At 45.0% G+C, this 17,139-nt stretch overlaps 1 protein-coding gene across 1 annotated transcript in view; it reads left to right on the top strand.

Moving 5' to 3' along the window:
* PPCDC (phosphopantothenoylcysteine decarboxylase) overlaps positions 1–16,047 on the top strand; it is a 43,513-nt gene extending 27,466 nt beyond the window's left edge. Inside the window, exons 7-9 of the transcript XR_002345561.1 lie at positions 7,205–7,304; positions 8,705–8,849; positions 13,739–16,047. The gene's annotated coding sequence lies outside the window, so the exon portion shown is untranslated. The remainder of the gene's footprint in view (positions 1–7,204; positions 7,305–8,704; positions 8,850–13,738) is intronic.

Below are 17,139 nucleotides of genomic sequence, written 5' to 3'. Positions count from 1 at the left end.
CCTATAACAAAGGACTAAATCCCCTAATACAAAGAGCTCCTCTACGTTGATTAGAAAAAGACCAAGAACACAAAAGTGAGCAGAGTATAAAGACAGAGTTCATATAAGCACACACACACCTGAAACATAAAATATGTTTAATTACAATCACAAGGAGAATGGTGCAAATTAAACTACACTGAGATGAAAATTTTTTACTTACTAGATTGGTGAGGGTGTGAGGAAATGGCACCTTCATACATTGCTGGTAGGAATGTAAAATGATACAGCCTCTTTGGAGAATGATCTGGAAATAACTATTAAAATTACACATGCATCTTACCTTTTGACCTAGCAGTTCTACTTCCACAGATACACTCCCCTATATGACATCGTGTCTGAATAAGGCTATTCTTTGTAGCATTGCCTATGGTAGTAAAAGACTGGAAACACTCTCACCATCTCACAACTGAAAGTTGGTTAAGTAAATCAGTCATTCCTGCACTGGAACACCACACAGCCCCAAGACAAAGAGTGAGAAAGCTCTCTAGGGCTGGTAGGGGATGACGTCTGAGATAAAATGGTCAACAAAATGCAAGATGGAGAACAATGTGTATTGCATGCTAGCTTGTGTATAAAAAAATGAGGGGAGAGAAGGAGGATCTATTCATATTGACTTGTATTTGCTCAAATACCTATTGACAAATGAGGATCCAGTCTATCGTTTGCCTCTCAGCAGGGGAGCTGGGGGATTGAGATACAGGTGGGAGGCTGACTTCATTTTAAGTTTTGAGCCAGATGAATATAGTATCCACCACAAGCCCCTAAATACATACATTTTGAAAAAGGTTCCTTCTGCCCTTTATCCAGAAGGTTTTTTTGTTTGTTTGTTTGTTTTTTAAATGACTTGGCAGAGAGTTAATGCAGAAGACTTGGCAGGAGCATCTGGAGATTTCCATTAAGGCCCTTGGAGTAGAAACAGTCTGTTTTTCTTGTCATGAGCTAACAGAGGAAGATGACTTCTGAGTGCCCCAGGTGCTCCTTATAAGCCTTTCGAGGTCCCTGATCTCAAGGAGCTTATGGTCTTATGAGAAGAAGACTCAAGGCTTTAAAACAAAACAATCAAGTGACAGAGAAAATCAGAAGTGAGACTGTGTGGCATACACTCTAAATGCCATGATGCAAAATTGAGAAACAGCCAGGGTGGGCCTTTTGGAGGGAGTGGAACTCCTTGGCTGATGCTCACTGGAGGACAGCGTAGTTAGAGTGGTGGCGAAGAGTGGAGAGCCGCTGCCACATGCTTGATGTGGGATACCTGGGCAGGAATGAGACTTTGTGCACTGGAAAGTCGGGAGCTGTACATCCGGGGAGCCACCCTGTGGGTGCGGAGTGCCTTAAAGATCAGCTGCATGGTACATGAGGGACAGATTGGAGGCAAGAAGCTGGAGTCAGATGCTAAGTCAGGGAGGCCAGACTGTGCTGAAGGCCTGGGGCACACCCGTGGTTCTGGAAAGGGAGGGGATGACAAAGCAAGTGATGTTGTGAAGGAAAATCGGTATGATTAGAAAGTGCGGAAACCACAGTCATTGTGACAAGTGGGGGGAAGGGGAACTTAATGACAATAGTGTGCCCGGTCGCGCAAGACTTATTAATAATCTCCAGTTCCACCCACTGAAAAGAATTTTGCTTTGTCTGCCAGGTATTTCTCTCAAGATTATTCAGCCGGCACCTCATGGTTCCTGGGCATTTTGTGGTATAGGATTAAGAAAAAACAGATTGAGATATATAACTGAAGAGATGGGAGGAAAGGGGAAGGAATCTTACTTTTTGGGTTGGTACAGAGTCTTCTTTATTGTGTCAAGTTCTGCTAATGGGTAAAGGGAGAGAAAAATAGAGCACGGAGCAGAGACTTGGTTAATTCCATCCTAAGGAGCGGAAAGGGGCCTGAGGGGACGAATGGCAGCAGAGCCGTGCAGGCTGGCTAGACGTTTGGGAGTTGGCTTAATAGAACCTCCAAGCCGCTAAGAGGTACAAGAAGATAAGAGTGGGGAATAAAGGGATTTTTGAGCAATGTGGCTGAGGATTGTGAGTTTGACACATTTAGTGTTCTTCAAGAAACCCAAGTAAGGAGTTCCACATGGCTCTGCAGAAACAGATCTGACTAGCATCCATGGAGACACAGGTTGGATCCCTGACCTTGTTTAGTGGGTTAAGGATCCGACATTGCGGTGAGCTGTGGTGTACGTTGCAGACTCGGCTCAGATCTGGTGTTGCTGTGGCTGTGGCGTAGACCAGCAGCTACAGCTCCCATTTGACCCCTAGCCTGGGCCACCTCCATATGCCACAGGTGCAGCCATAAAAAGACAAAAACAAATAAAATGTTCAGGAAACACTTTTCAATAAACACACATTAAAAAAAATGTAAAGTTTGGGTCTTTAAAAACATTTATTTAGGAGTTCCCATCATGGCTCAGTGGAAATGAATCTGACAAGTATCCATGAAGATGCAGGTTCAATCCCTGGCCTCACTCAGTGGGTTAATGATCCGCTGTTGCCATGAGCTGCAGTGTAGGTCGCAGACACAGCTCAGAACTGGAGTTGCTATGGCTGTGGTGTAAGCTGGCAGCTACAGCTCCGATTGGACCCCTAGCTTGGGAACCTCCATATGACAGTGGTGTGGCCCTAAAAAGACCAAAAAAAAAAATTAATTAATTTAAAGTTATAGTTGATTTACAGTATTACACTAGTTTCAACGTAGTCAATATTTTGTAGATTATACTCCATTTAAAGGTATTATAAAATATTGACTCTATGCCCTGTGCTATATAATATATCCTTGTAGCTTATTTATTTTATACATAGTAGTTTGTACCTTTTCATCCCCTTTCCCTATATTTCCCCTGCGTCATCCCCTCTCCCCAGTGCAATCACTAGAATATTGGATCTTTTCAATTCCTTTGCCAGCATGTGCTTCTCTGCATGTGACTCCATACAGGACTGGGTCATACGGAGCCCCAGCTTCTACATGGGTTATGTGTATGTGTAATGCTGAGAGTTTCCTTGATTTCATTTCACCCTCCTAATACTACAGGTGTTCCTGTAATGCTGAGAGTTTCCTTGATTTCATTTCACCCTCCTAATACTACAGCCTCACGACAAAACCAACTAGTATGTTTTATTCCATTTTATAGATGGGAAAGAGAAGGTCACTCAGCCAATTTCTCTTTCTGTCCTAAAGTTACCTCCAAACATGCTGTTGCCACTGCTGAACCAGAGCTCCCACCCTCGTTAGCATTTACCTCCCTGGGATCTATTGAAACACCTTCTCCACCACACACAACCACCATCACCACCACCACAAAATACCTTTTTTTATATTTTTATATTTAAAAAAATTTTTTTTTATCTTTCAGCCCTGACTTTATTTTATTTATTTATTTATTTATTTAATTCTCCCACTGTACAGCAAGGGGATCAAGTTATCCTTACATGTATACATTACAACTACATTTTTTTCCCCACCCTTTGTTCTGTTGCAACATGAGTATCTAGACATAGTTCTCAATGCTACTCAGTAGGATCTCCTTGTAAATCTGTTCTAAGTTGTGTCTGATAAGCCCAAGCTCCCAGTCCCTCCCACTCCCTCCCCCTCCCATCAGGCAGCCACAAGTCTTTTCTTCAAGTCCATGATTTTCTTTTCTGAGGAGATAAATACCTTTTTTTTTAAAGTCCCAATTTAGCAGCTGCTTCATTATGTTTTTCTTCCTGTAGCTTCTTTCATACACATATTACAGTTTCTAAAGCAGCATGAAAAAAGTGTCACACAATTGCCTCTGAACAAAGAGCCCTAGAGTCAGATCCCAGTGACTGACAGGGTGTTTACACCAAGAGCTGCCTAGTGGAACAAAATGTCTGTAATATTTGAGGCAGGTTTGGTGCCACCTGGAACAAGGCAAGGGGAAGGAGCAGGCCAGAGAACTGGTGGTTGTCTAATAGCAAAGGAATGCCAGGAGTAGCTGGGTGTGAAGGTAAAAGGCAGATGGGAGAATCGAGCTTCAGGGCCTTTGGAGGACATGCCGCTAATCCACCTGTGACGTGGGAGCATGTCATCCCCTTGCTGCCTGGTCTCATGGTGGCTTTATCTGCTGAGACTACAGGGTTACCCTTTGCCTACTGGCCCAGATAGCAGCTCCCTGGGGATTGGAGGCCCAGCAGATTCCTTTTTGGGCCTCTGGATTCCTGGAAGAGCAGGGAGAGTTCAAATGTGCCTTCTGTTTACGTGGACAAGGTAGGTGAGGGCTGAAATGTTTCTAACTATAGCGATGGGCTTGGAAGCTGCCAGTAGAGACACGTGGATACATGCAGGAAGGAGAGGCTGGAATGCTCCTCAGGGCCTGCTGTGGAGCTTGTAAGCGGAGGTGAAGATCATTTCCTGCTCTCTAGAGAGATGACAGCTTGGGAGCTCATATGTCATTTAGAACTTCTGAAATCACTCTCCTGGTAGGAGAGAAGTTGAGCTCTGGAGTCCCACTCTTGAGAGGAAGTTGGCATGATGGAAACCAGGCAGAGAAGGCTATGGAAGGGTACTCATGTTTATCTGGCATCTGGCCTGTGCCAGACATGTGCATTGCACACCTTATCTCATTTAATCCTCTAAGCAACCTTTAAGATGGGTTTTGCTATACCCATTGTAAAAAATAAAAACCCAATGCTCAGAGAGAAGGCTTTAAAAACCTTCCTGGGAGTTCCCGTCATTGCTCGATGGAAATGACTCCAACTGGTATCCATGAGGATACGGGTTTGATCCCTGTCCTCGCTCAGTGGGTTGGCGATCCGGCATTGCTGTGGGCTATGGTGTAGGGTGGCAGCTGCAGCTCTGATTCAACCCCTATCCTGGTAACTTCCATATGCTGTGGGTGCAGCCCTAAAAAGCAAAGAAACAAAAAAACCAACCAAAAAAACAGAAAAACAATTAAAAACCCTCCTAACTATAAACCAAGACATGGCCTCTTAGAGGGGAGTGTAGAAATGGGTGATGGTGCTGCTCACACAAGCTGGACCTGAGTTGGGAGTAGAGAGATGTGCAATTAGGCTGACCATGGATTTTGTTGTCCAAAGCAGGCTCTTCTGAGTGTGAAAAGGGGCAATAAATATACCAGGACAATAGGCATTAACTGGGACTGTCCTGGGAAAACCAGGATATATGGTTACCCTACCACAGAGCACCAGATGGAAATACAGCTCAGAAGCCTTATCCTGTGGAGTAACAGCTACCGTTCATAACGTAATCCTCAGAGTTCCTTTCGTGGTTCAGTGGAAACGAATCTGACTAGCAGCCATAAGGATGCAGTTTCCTTCCCTGGCCTTGCTCAGTGGGTTAAAGATCCAGCGTTGCCATGAGCTGTGGTGTAGGTTGTAATGCGCCTTGGATGTGGCTGTGGTGTAGGCTGTAGCTCCAATTCGACCCCTAGCCTGGGAACCTCCATATGCCATGGGTGTGGCCCTAAAAAGACTATATATATAAAACGTAATATAGGTGGAGATCACTCCCTAAGGTGGAGATCATTATCCCCTTTGACAGATTAGCAAACTGAGGCTCAAAGATGTTACTTAACTTCTCAAGTTCTCACAGCTCTTAAGAAGGGCTCCGGCTGGCTCCAAGCCCTTTGTTCTTTCTGTGTGTCATCCTGCTTCCCAGGAAGCCCAGGGCCTTTGGAGGAAGACCAGAGGAAGAGGCCAAATGGAGAAACAGAGCTAGAAGCCTTGGGTCTTGGAGTGTGACAGAACAGGTGACAGTCTCTATGTGGCCTCTCCCAGGACTGGCATGCCAGCAGTGGCTGGGAAAGGTGGCTGAGTATATGATGAGAGGCTGGGGGCAGGGTGGAGGCTTCAAAGGCTTCCGCAGCCTTCCCTGATCTTCTTGGACTTTCAGGGGGGCTGTGGCCAAGGTCAGGAATTTCTAGAGGAAAAAACTCTTCACTGTATTGCCCCGTGTCTATGACTGTTGAACAAGAACAGTGAGAAATCAAATGGCAGGAACCATCTTGGAACCAGGACTGTCCCCTCTGATCTATAGATCCTGCTCTGGCTCCAGCTCAGTCCCTCTGAGACTCCTGGAAAGACTGTGGAGACCTGGGATGCAGAAATACACTAGGTCAGGGGCAAAAAGTCTGCAAGATCACGCACCAGTGGAGTGTTTGTGAGCCTTAGAGTTAGTTCCTGCTACCTTCACTAGCCAGCCTGACCTTCTAGGAGGGGGTCCACAGCCATAGCACAAATGATGGAAGGCCCGGTCCAAATCTCCGATGGCTTCTGCAGCCTCCTTAACTTGCTGCATCACAGGTGGATGGGCAGGGAGTTGTCCACCATCATCCAGCCATTCAGACCACACCACCTCTGGGCACTCAGACCTGGGCTGACAGAGCTGGCAGAACTGATAAGGGAAGAGAAGTCCCTGCCCTCAGGGATGACCAGTCTGCCTTGCGTACCTCACTCAAGTACAGCAGCCTGAGGCCTCTGCAAGCCAGTGTTGCATAATCAAGGGATGATCATATTTCTTCATTTATTTAAAAAAATTTTTAAAAATTAATACACTTGGAGTTACCTTTGTGGCTCAGTGGTTAAGGAATCCAACTAGGAACCATGAGGTTGCGGGTTCGATCCCTGGCCTTGCTCAGTGGGTTAAGGATCTGGCGTTTCCATGAGCTGTGGTGTAGGTTGCAGATGCGGCTTGGATCCCACGTTGCTGTGGCTCTGGTGTAGGCCAGTGGCTACAGCTCTGATTAGACCCCTAACCTGGGAACCTCCTTATGCCGCAGGAGTGGCCCTAGAAAAGGCAAAAAAACAAACAAACAAAAAAAAAATTACACTTAATTTTTTAATTTTAATTTTTGTCTTTTTAGGGCTGCACCCTCAGCATATGGAAGTTCCCAGGCTAGGGGTCGAATTAGAGCTGCAGCTGCCAGCCTACATCACAGCTCATGGCAATGCCGGATCCTTAATCCACTGAGCAAGGCCAGGGATCAAATCTGCATCCTCATGGATGCTAGTCAGGTTTGTTACCACTGAACTACAATGGGAACTCCAATAGACTTTTATTTTTTTGAACAGTTCCAGGTTCACAGTGAAATTGAGTGGAAAGTACAGAGAGTTCCCATATACCACTCTCTCCACACATGTACACCCTCCCGCTACTCATTCTTTTTTTCCAAATTCTGTGTTCCAGACACTGTCCTGGACAAAGGCCAGCCCTGTTCTCAAGGCACTTCTGGTTCAGTGAGTAGCCAAAAGAGCAGATAGACGAGCCCAGGGAGGAAGGGATGGAGGTAAGTAGGCCTGGGGTGGCAAGGGAGCCCAGTAGGACAGCTCACCCAGCCTGCAGGGGTGGTCTGAGGAACAAGGGAGGATCTCAGAGGAGGTTGTACTTGGGCTGAATTCTAAAGGAGGTGTGGGCATTAACGGGAGTGGGGTACAGCGTGTGCAAAGGCCTGTGCCCAGATAGCCCCTTTGACCCAGGTTCTGGGTTTGGTTCTGAGGTTGGATGTGGTAGGTGGAGGTGGGAGGAGCCCCATTCTGCAAAACCAAAAGCCAAGGAGTTTAGTTTTAGGAGGAGGGGCCAGATGGTCCATAGAAGGTGGGCTTACTTGTGTAGGTGGGGCCACTACTGGCCCTTGAAAGAGTTGGAAAGCTTGGAAACTGAATTGTACATTTTGTGGCTTCAAATGTGTCCTGAAGATTCTTCAAGCCTTTTCACTGATGCCTCAAATGCTAGCCCCTTGAGGACAGGATAATTTTTCTGATGTCCTAGGGGCTAACACCTGCTTCCCTTCTGCCATGATATAGTCTTAACCAACAGTCTCACATCTCATAAAAAAGCAAGTAAGGCTCACCCAGCATAAGTCTGTGTCCAGAAGGGCTTCTCTGATCATGTCAGGTTTTCTCCATTTATTCATTCCTGGTGGTAGTTTCAGAGAAGAGAGGCACAAGCAAAAAGAATGCTTTTTTTGTTTGTTTGTTTTCTTTTTTGGCCACCCCTCAGCATATGGAGTTGTTCCCAGGCCAGGAATCAAACCTGTGTCCTGGTGCTGCAGAGATGCTGTTGATCCTCTTGCGCCACAGAGGGAACCCCAATTCTTTTCTTTTTTTCTTTTTTTTTTTTTTGTCTTTTTTTTGCTATTTCTTTGGGCCGCTCCAGCGGCATATGGAGGTTCCCAGGCTAGGGGTCCAATCGGAGCTGTAGCCACTGGCCTACGCCAGAGCCACAGCAACTCGGGATCCGAGGTGCATCTGCGACCTACACCACAGCTCATGCCAACGCCGGATCGTTAACCCACTGAGCAGGGGCAGGGACCGAACCCGCAACCTCTTGGTTCCTAGTCGGATTCATTAACCACTGCGCCACGACGGAACTCCCCCAATTCTTTTCTAATAGAGCAAGCTGATTAAGGCACAGGGAAGGCAAGGACTTGGACCCGTCTTCCCCGCATGCCTGAGGCAGAGCCTGAGCCCCCTGGGAGGGGAAGCAGACAGGCCCAGGGTACCCTCCGTTTGCTTGTAGAAAATGGAGAAAGTAAAGTATGCCCTTTCCCTGGGGCTGTGAAAGAGGGATGAGGATGAAGGCTCCCTGAGGCCATTGGGGAGCACAGATGGTCACAGGCTAGATTAGGGAATCCCAGAGCAGTCCTGCCCTGGGAGACAAACCTCTTCTCCTTCCCCACTGCTCCAGGCATGCAGCAGAGGAGTCCCACCCAGGGGACAAGAGCACACTCCTCTTATCAGCTTCTGGCGAAGGAGACTCGTATGTTCTGAGCATTGTGTGCCAGGCTCTTCCTGTTGCATATATGACTGTACTTCATCCATCATCTTGTGAGGTGGGTACTGTTATAACCCCCATTTTACTGTTGAGTAAACTGAGACTGGGAGAAGGGAAGTGACTCACACAATCAGGTGAGTGGCAGTGCTGGAACTCAGGCCCAGGTCTGCTTGTTTACAAAGCTCACACTCTGCCATGCATCCTCTTGCTCCATTTGGGCAGGATGAAGTCATGTGGAAATGGAAGGGCTTTGCCTAGTCAGATAAAGTAACATCGTGCCTTAGTCATTCATTCATTCACTTGATCCATCTTCTTTCTATATGTACCTGGTGCCAGAAACTGTGCTAAGTGTTGGGGATACAGTGAGAAGCAGAAGCAGATGTGCTCGCAACCCTCAGGGCTAACTGTCTAGTGGGAGACCTTTATCAGACAAGGAAGAGGGAACACTCTAATAAGTACCATGGAAGAAAAGTCAGGGGTGCTATGAGAAGAGTAGCCATGGGGCCTAGATTAGTGGTGGTTGGGGGGGGGTGCGGAACTTCAGCAAAGACTTCCTGGAGGAAGTGAGCAGAAGAAATATGACTGGGAAGTTCCCATCGTGGCTTAGCAGTAACGAATCAGACTAGCATCCATGAGGATGTGGGTTTGATCCCTGGCCTCACTCAGTGGGTTAAGAATCCAGCGTTGCTGTGGCTGTGGGTAGGCAGGCAGCTGCATCTCAGATTGGACCCCTAGCCTGGGAACTTCCATATGCTGCAGGTGTGGCCCTAAAAAGACCCCTCCCCCAAAAAGATGAGTAAACAGGCGTTAGTCAGAGAAAGGTGAAACAGAATATTCCAGGTCAAGTCTACTGTATGTGAAAAGGTGGGAAGGAGAGGGCTAGTAGGGGGAACTGAAATAAGAATCATGAATAGGGCAGAAGGTAGCGGGTGAAGGGGATAAGGTGGGCAGTGGCACAATGGGACAGGACCCGGGAGCCACAGCAAGTGGCTGTGGGAAACCAAGGCTGGTGCCTGTGAAATGGGAACTTCCTATCTTTCCCATGAGCTAAAGTGAACATACAACAGTGTGTGTAGCTTCCCCAAAATTTTGAGCTACATTAATGATGGCATAGCATGTAGGTCAAAGGAGGACATTGTTCCTCCTTCTGGCTCAGACTGCACCTCTTGAGTTGTGATCCTTTCAGGGCCCCCACTGCCCAGCTTCTGCAGGGGAAGACCCAGCATGCTGAACAGATGCACAAAAACCAGACTGGATGAACAGGGAAGAGCAGCCTCAGGAGACAGGAGTGTGTCCTAGACCTCTGAGGAATCTCCTGGAAGCAAAGTCCAACCCCATAGAGGGAAGAACATCATGGCACTTAGGGCTTTAGAAAAATGGGAGGTAATGAGCCTCTTATGCTGGGGAGCAGATACTGGAGGACCAGAGAGGTGGAGAAGGCCCCTGCTTAGCTTAATGGGTGGTCTAGACTCAGTTCTTGGCATTGATTGAGTACATAGTGTCTGCCTTTTCCTTTCCACCTCTGAAATGAAGGCTCATCATATTTGTCCCCAAAACACATGTCATTGGCCATGCAAATGGTGACCCTGGCTAGCCTGGGGTGGGCTCTACATTTGTTTTCCTTAGACTACTTTGGGGAAGCCAGGTTTTAGGAATAGTAATAGTCTCAGACCTGTGAGCAGGCAGCAGCTGCTCACCATCTGAAGTCATTTTCCAGGGCACTCCTTTCAGAATCTTGAGTGTTTTCTGATACTCCAGACCTTCCAGCTCTCCATCATGGAGTCCCCACTCAATCAGAACCTAGGAGAAGCCAACAAACCCCTCCTTACTTCCTCATCAACTATGTATACACTGAGACTTCCCAGAACTCCCTTGTTTGTTTAAAGAAAGCTGTCCTGGTTCTCATATCCCAGAATTGACATTCTTGATCCCCTCTGTCTCTGACATTCTTTTAGTCCCCAGACATTGCCTTCTTTCTTGACAAGGGCTCCAATCTATGCCCTCTGAAACTTCCCACTGCCAGCTACTGGCCTCCAGACCTAGCCTCCTCAATGATCCTGTCACCTTTTTTCTACTTCCCATTTGGTTTCTCTGCTGAGTTCTGGGGGCCAAAGCCAGTCAAAAATTTTTTTAAAAAATTGAAGTATAACATATGCTATACCACCCAGGTCAAGCTAGAGAACACTTTCAGGTCCATCTTTTTAAAATGGCTCCATCCTTGGGAATTCCATTGTGGTGCAGGAGAAACGAATCTGACTAGGAACCATGAGGTTGTGGGTTCGATCCCTGGCCTAGCTCTATGGGTTTAGGATCCGGAGTTGCTGTGAGCTGTGGTGTAGGTCACAGACGGGACTCAGATCCTGTGTTGCTGTGGCTGTGGCATAGGCTGGCAGCTGTAGCTGTGATTAGACCCCTAGCCTGGGAACCTCCATATGCAACGAGAGTGGCTCTAAAAAACAAAATAATAATGATAGTAATAGTAATAATAATAATAAATAAATAAATAAATAAAATGGCTCCATCTTCTAGCCCTACTGCTTTATGTTGAACATTTGGCAGGTGTTGCCTTTCATTCCAACTAGCTACAGGAGAGGAAGCATCTGTGTGCATTTTTGCCTCACTCACCTGACCTAACACAGTGCAAGGTCCACAGGAGGTGCACCTTGAGGTCCATTAGGTGGAAGAGTGTAGAGTTTCCCAAGTATGTCGTAGCATATGTGCCCAGTTGCCCCTCAGAAATGTGGGAGAGGTGACAGATGAAGGATGGGGTCATCAGAGTGCAGGAGAAGCCCTGAGCACCGAGTATGTAGGTTCCACTCAGGTGACTGGCCACCTCCCGCCCACCACCTGGGGTGATATGTACAGGTTTAGAGGCACACATTCCCAGCTGAGGGCTCAGGCATATGGAACTCCTTGTATGGAATGTCCTTTAGAGGGCTCTGGGTACAGCATAGAGCTGGCCAAGTTCTCATCCTGGGCCCAGGAGCCCTAGGTTTGGATATCCACCATGGTAGGATCAGAGAACTCAAGGAATAGGGCCAGCCCCAGCTCAGGGGAGCCTTTGAAGTTAGATGTCTGGTATAGAATGCTCTGAGGGAGGCCGGGGTGCACAGATTCTCACTTGGAAGCCAAGACCTTCCCTCTTGGCTTCTCTTGCTCAGGGAGGCCAATCACTCCCTTCCTCTTCCTTCATGGCCTTGCTTAGGAGTTGGTACCCTCAAGGAATCAGAGCCTTGATCTGTGCTTGAGCAGCAAAGTGGGGACAGCAAGGAGCTGGAGGGATGAGGGGAGGCAGTACGGTGTGAGTATGTGGTACATGAAGTCCAACAGCTGTCCTAAAGAACCATGTCTCCAGGCTATTGGATGATTTAAAGACACCTTCTTTGCTCTAAGACACCCTCAGTCAGGGTCTTCCCCTTAGATGGCCTTCCCTCAGACCACATTGCTCCTGTCTCCTCTCATCTGTTTGATTGTAGTAGATCTTATCATTAAGGATGGGTTGTATGCCTCCATGATTGGTAGAGGCATGATCATGAGCATATGGTGTTAATAGGAAAGGAGAGAGAGAAGGAAGAGAAGTGCACGCACATCAGTGGTCAACACAGATGACAGGACTGACTGAGTTACCTTAGAGCAGCTTCTGAATAGGGAAGGCTGGGGTGTTAAATATTTCCTGAGTGTCTATGGTATGCAAAGCACTCGCTTAAATATGATCTGCAAGGGCATATTATCCTTCTTTTACTAAGAGGGAAGCTGATGCTTAGAGGATTTACCCAATCAGAGTCAAAAAATGTGGAGATGGAGTTTGAGCCAGGTATGTGCAACTCCAAGGTTGACCTTCTTTCTCTTCCATGGGAAGTGATCTCTAGGTGCTATTTGTATGCCTTTAGGATGGGATGTCAGCCCTAAAACAAAGATCCAGTCTCTAGACCCTTGAGGTAAGTCTTCAATATGTAAGAGAGGCCAAAAAACAGAAACAGGGAACTCAAAAACAAAGATGCTGCAAAGAGAAGAAGAAAATGTCAAGGAAACTATTACTGATAATCTTAGAGAGACTGGAAGAGATATTGCATCCTGAAACAAGAACAAGATGCCACAAAAAAAGGATCAAAGAACAAGTAAAAAATTTAAAATGCGATAACAAAGTGGTAGAAATATAAATAACAAAGAAACCTTTCAGAAAGTTAAACAGAAAGAAACAGAGATGGGATAATAGATTAAAACAGATTCAACATCTGACTGATTAAATTTCTTGAAAGACAGAACAGAGACAACAGTTGGGGAAAGGATATTGAAAAAGAAAAACATACAAAAAACATTTTCAGAAAAGAGAAATGTGTTTAATTAAGAGCCCACCGAGTACCCAGAACAATGGATGAATACAAAACAAAGCAAAACCTCTTATCAAAGTTCATCATTCTAAAATCTTAGATCAAAGCGATCTTAGGGAGATGATTTCTGTCATAGTGAGATGAGAAGCTCTGCCAATCCTCTTTCTGGTAAAACAACCGTAACTGATAAAATTTAATTTAAAAATTCAAAAAATTCTCTGAAATTGCCCTAATGCATATAGGTGAGTAAAGAACATTTATTCAAGAAAAGCTACTAAATCTTGGTGTTCCTATTGTGGCTCAGTGGAAACAAATCTGACTAGGAACCATAGATTGCGAGTTCGATCCCTGGCCTTGCTCAGTGGGTTAGGGATCTGGCATTGCCGTGAGCTGTGGTGTAGGTGGCAGACCTGGCTTGGATCCTGAGTTGCTGTGGCTATGATGTAGACTGGCAGCTGTAGCTCCAATATAACCACTAGCCTGGAAACCTCCATATGCTGTGGGTGTGGCCCTAAAAGAAAAAGAAAAAAAAAAAAAAGCAAATCTACTAAATCTTGATAAGAAGAGTGCGAGGTCATGGCATTTCAGCTATGACCTACTTTCTTTCCACTTCCAGGCCACTGTGAAAGTAGCTCCACTCTAGGCAGGTACAGCCAAGAACAAAGGATTCTCTCTACCTTCAGTATCCAGTTGAGAGCTACAGTATCTCTCTGGGAGTGGCAGACCACCAGCATTTCTCATCTTCCTCACCTCTGTGTGTTGCAGCAGCTCTATTCCAGGTAAGAGTAGCTGAGAGGACTGAGGCTCTCTTCCTCAACCCATTCCCAACTCATAGGGTGGAACTTCTATTCTAGGCATGAAAGCCTGAGGATACTGAGGTCCTGATCTCCCTCCCTTGGCTTCTAAAGTGGAAGTTCCATTCTGTGAGAGGCCAGCTTAGAAGACCAAAGTCTACTGCCCCAACCTTGTAAAGCAGGCATGTCATTCCAAGCCATCAGCTTCAGAGCAGTGGCACAAAGGTTTTGTACAGAGAGAGAGAGGAAGTTCATGAGAGGAAGTCCATAAGAACATAAGAACTCTGATGTTCTCTCCAAGGGAACTGAATTTATTTGCAACAGAGTGTGCAGAAATTCAAGCATATGGAGGCTCTCAAAAATTATGGAGATATTGTTGGTATATGCAATTAAGGGAATTCCGGTAGTGCTTTGAGAAAAAGAAGCTAAAAATTAGACCAGCTCCAAGTTTGCCAGAGAGAAGCAGGCAAAGAGGTAGCTGAGAAGAGACCTCCTAAGGTCAGAATAAACTTCAAAGACTGTCCTCAAAGACTGCTCCTGAAAAGGGGCTTAATTTCACTGGATCAGATTGTGCAGCAATTTATGCCCCTGGGCATTGTTGAAAATAATAAAGCAGTTAGTCAGCAATTAGTGGAAGCTAGTAACTGGGTGTGATACCAATAGAGATAGCTTAACAGAAAGATTGAGGAAATAGACAAAGAGGGCCCTTTTAAAACCATTGTCATCTCAGGGTGACAGTGCACCTATCCAAGGTTCAGCCTTTTAGTAGTGAAATCAAGAGACTACACACTGCAGGGGAAATAAAATTTCAAAATAGTCCAGCCAGATCACTATGTGTGGGTATGGGTGGGGGGAGGAGTTTGTGGCTAGTATCCAGAGTTGCTGCAATATATTATCTAAAATACTAACTTGGGAGTTCCCTTCATGGCTCAGTGGTTAACGATCCCAATTAAGATCCACGAGGATACGGGTTCAATCCCTGGCCTTGCTCAGTGGGTTAAGGATCTGGCATTTCTGTGAGCTGTGGTGTAGTTTGAAGACAAAGCTCGGATCCCATATTGCTGTGGTTGTGGTGCAGGCCAGCAGCTGCAGCTCCAGTTGGGAACTTCCATATGCTGCAGATGCAGCCCTAAAAAAGAAAAAAAAAAATTGAAGAAATAATGGCTGAAAACTTCCCAAATTTGATGAAAAACATTCATCTGCATATCTAAAGCTCAATGAACTCCAAGTAGGATAAATATGAAGAGATCCACACCATAAAACATTGCATTAAACTTTTGAAAGTCATAGACAGATAAAATCTTGAGAACAACAAGAGAATAATGACTTGTCCAAGGAAAGCTTATCATCAGAAACAGTGAAAGCCAGAAAGCAGAGGGATGACATATTTGAAGTGCTGAAAGAAAAAAACTGTCAACCAAGAATCATATATTTAGCAAAACTAGCTTTCAAAAATGAAAATGAGGAGTTCCCATTGAGGCTTGGTGGATTAAGAACCCAACTAGTATCCATGAGGATGTGGGTTCAATCCTTGGCCTTGCTTAGAGTTGCCACAAGCTGTGGCGTAGTTTGCAGATGCAACTCAGATCTAGCGTTGCTGTGGCTGTGGTGTGGGCTGGCAACTGCATCCCTGATTTGACCCCTAGCCTGGGAACTTCCATATGCTGCAGGTGAGGACCCAAAAATCAAAGAAAAAAAAAAAGAAAAACCTTTCCAATAAAACAAAAATTGAGAGAATTCATTGCTAGCAGACCTGTCTTACCAGATATATTAAAGGAAGTTCTTCAGACTGAAAGCATGTGACCTCAGACAGTAATTCAAAACCATATGAAAAACAAAGAGTTCTGTTAAAAACAATTATGTAATTATAAAAGACATTATAAGTGTAAATTTCTTCTTCTTTCTTAACTTATTTAAAAAGCAGTTATAAAAAGCAGTTATAGAAAACAGTATGTCTGTAATTGTATTGTTGGGTCTATAACATATAAAATGTAGTATATTTGACAATAACAACATGAGATGGATGAAAACAAAGCTGTATTGGAGTAATGAAGTGACAACAGATTGTAACTTGGATCCACAGGGACAAATGAAGAGAACCAGAATTGATAAATAAAAAACTGTAAAAATACATTTGCTCTCCTTTCTTCTCTTAGCTTCTTTAAAAGACATATAAATATATAAAGAAATAATTATAACAATTTATTGTTGGATTTATAACCTATGAGGACATATATAAACATACTGTATACTATTTACAAGCAATATATAATAATAGCACAAGGAAAAGGGAATATATAAACAAATGTATAGGATTAATAGTTTTACATCTCATGGAGTTAAAATAAATCTGAATTAGATTCTGATAAGTTAAGAATATATGGTTGGAGTTCCCGTCGTGGCACAGTGGAAACGAGTCCAACTAGGAACCATGAGGTTGCCGGTTCCATCCATGGCCTGGATCAGTGAGTTAAGGATCTGGTGTTGCCATGAGCTGTGGTGTAGTTTGCAGAAACGACTCAGATCTGCCATTGCTGTGGCTATGGCATAGGCTGGCTGCTGCAGTTCTGATTCAACCCCTAGCCTGGGAACTTCCATATGCCACAGGTGCAGCCCTCAAAAGATTAAAAAAAAAAAAAAAAAGAAGGAAGGAAGGATGGAAGGAAGGAAGGAAGAAAGAAAGAAAAAAAAAAAGAAATTTGAGAATTCCACGTATGTGGAAAATAGGAACATACTCCTAAAAAACCAATGGGCCAAAGAAGAAGTCACAAGGGAAATTAGAAAATACTTTGAAGTAAGTTAAAATGAAGACATGACATATAAAAATTAATGGGATACAGCTAAGGCAGTGCTTTGAGGGGAATTTGCAGCTTTAAATGTCTATATTATAAAATAAGAGGGATTCCCATTGTAGCTCAGTGGGTTAAGAACCTGACATAGTGTCCATGAAGATGTGGGTTCAATTCCTGGCCTTGATGAGTGGTTAAGGATCTGGTGTGGCTGCAAGCTGTGGTGGGTCAACAGATGTGGCCGGATCTGTAGCTGTAGCTGTGGTGTAGGCATATAACTGCAGCTCCAAATTGACCCCTAGCCCAGGAACTTCCATATGCCTCAGGTGCAGTCGTTAAAAAGAGAAAAAAAAATGATTACAGATCTATAACTCCACTTTCTACCTTAAGACACTGAAAAAGGAGTGCAAACCAAATATAAAGGTTAGAGTGGA

This window comes from Sus scrofa, chromosome 7 (assembly GCF_000003025.6).
Source record: "Sus scrofa isolate TJ Tabasco breed Duroc chromosome 7, Sscrofa11.1, whole genome shotgun sequence".
Classification (NCBI taxonomy): domain Eukaryota; kingdom Metazoa; phylum Chordata; class Mammalia; order Artiodactyla; family Suidae; genus Sus; species Sus scrofa.
The sequence above is the reverse complement of the archived record's forward strand: the minus strand, read 5'-3'. Positions and strand labels throughout refer to the sequence as shown.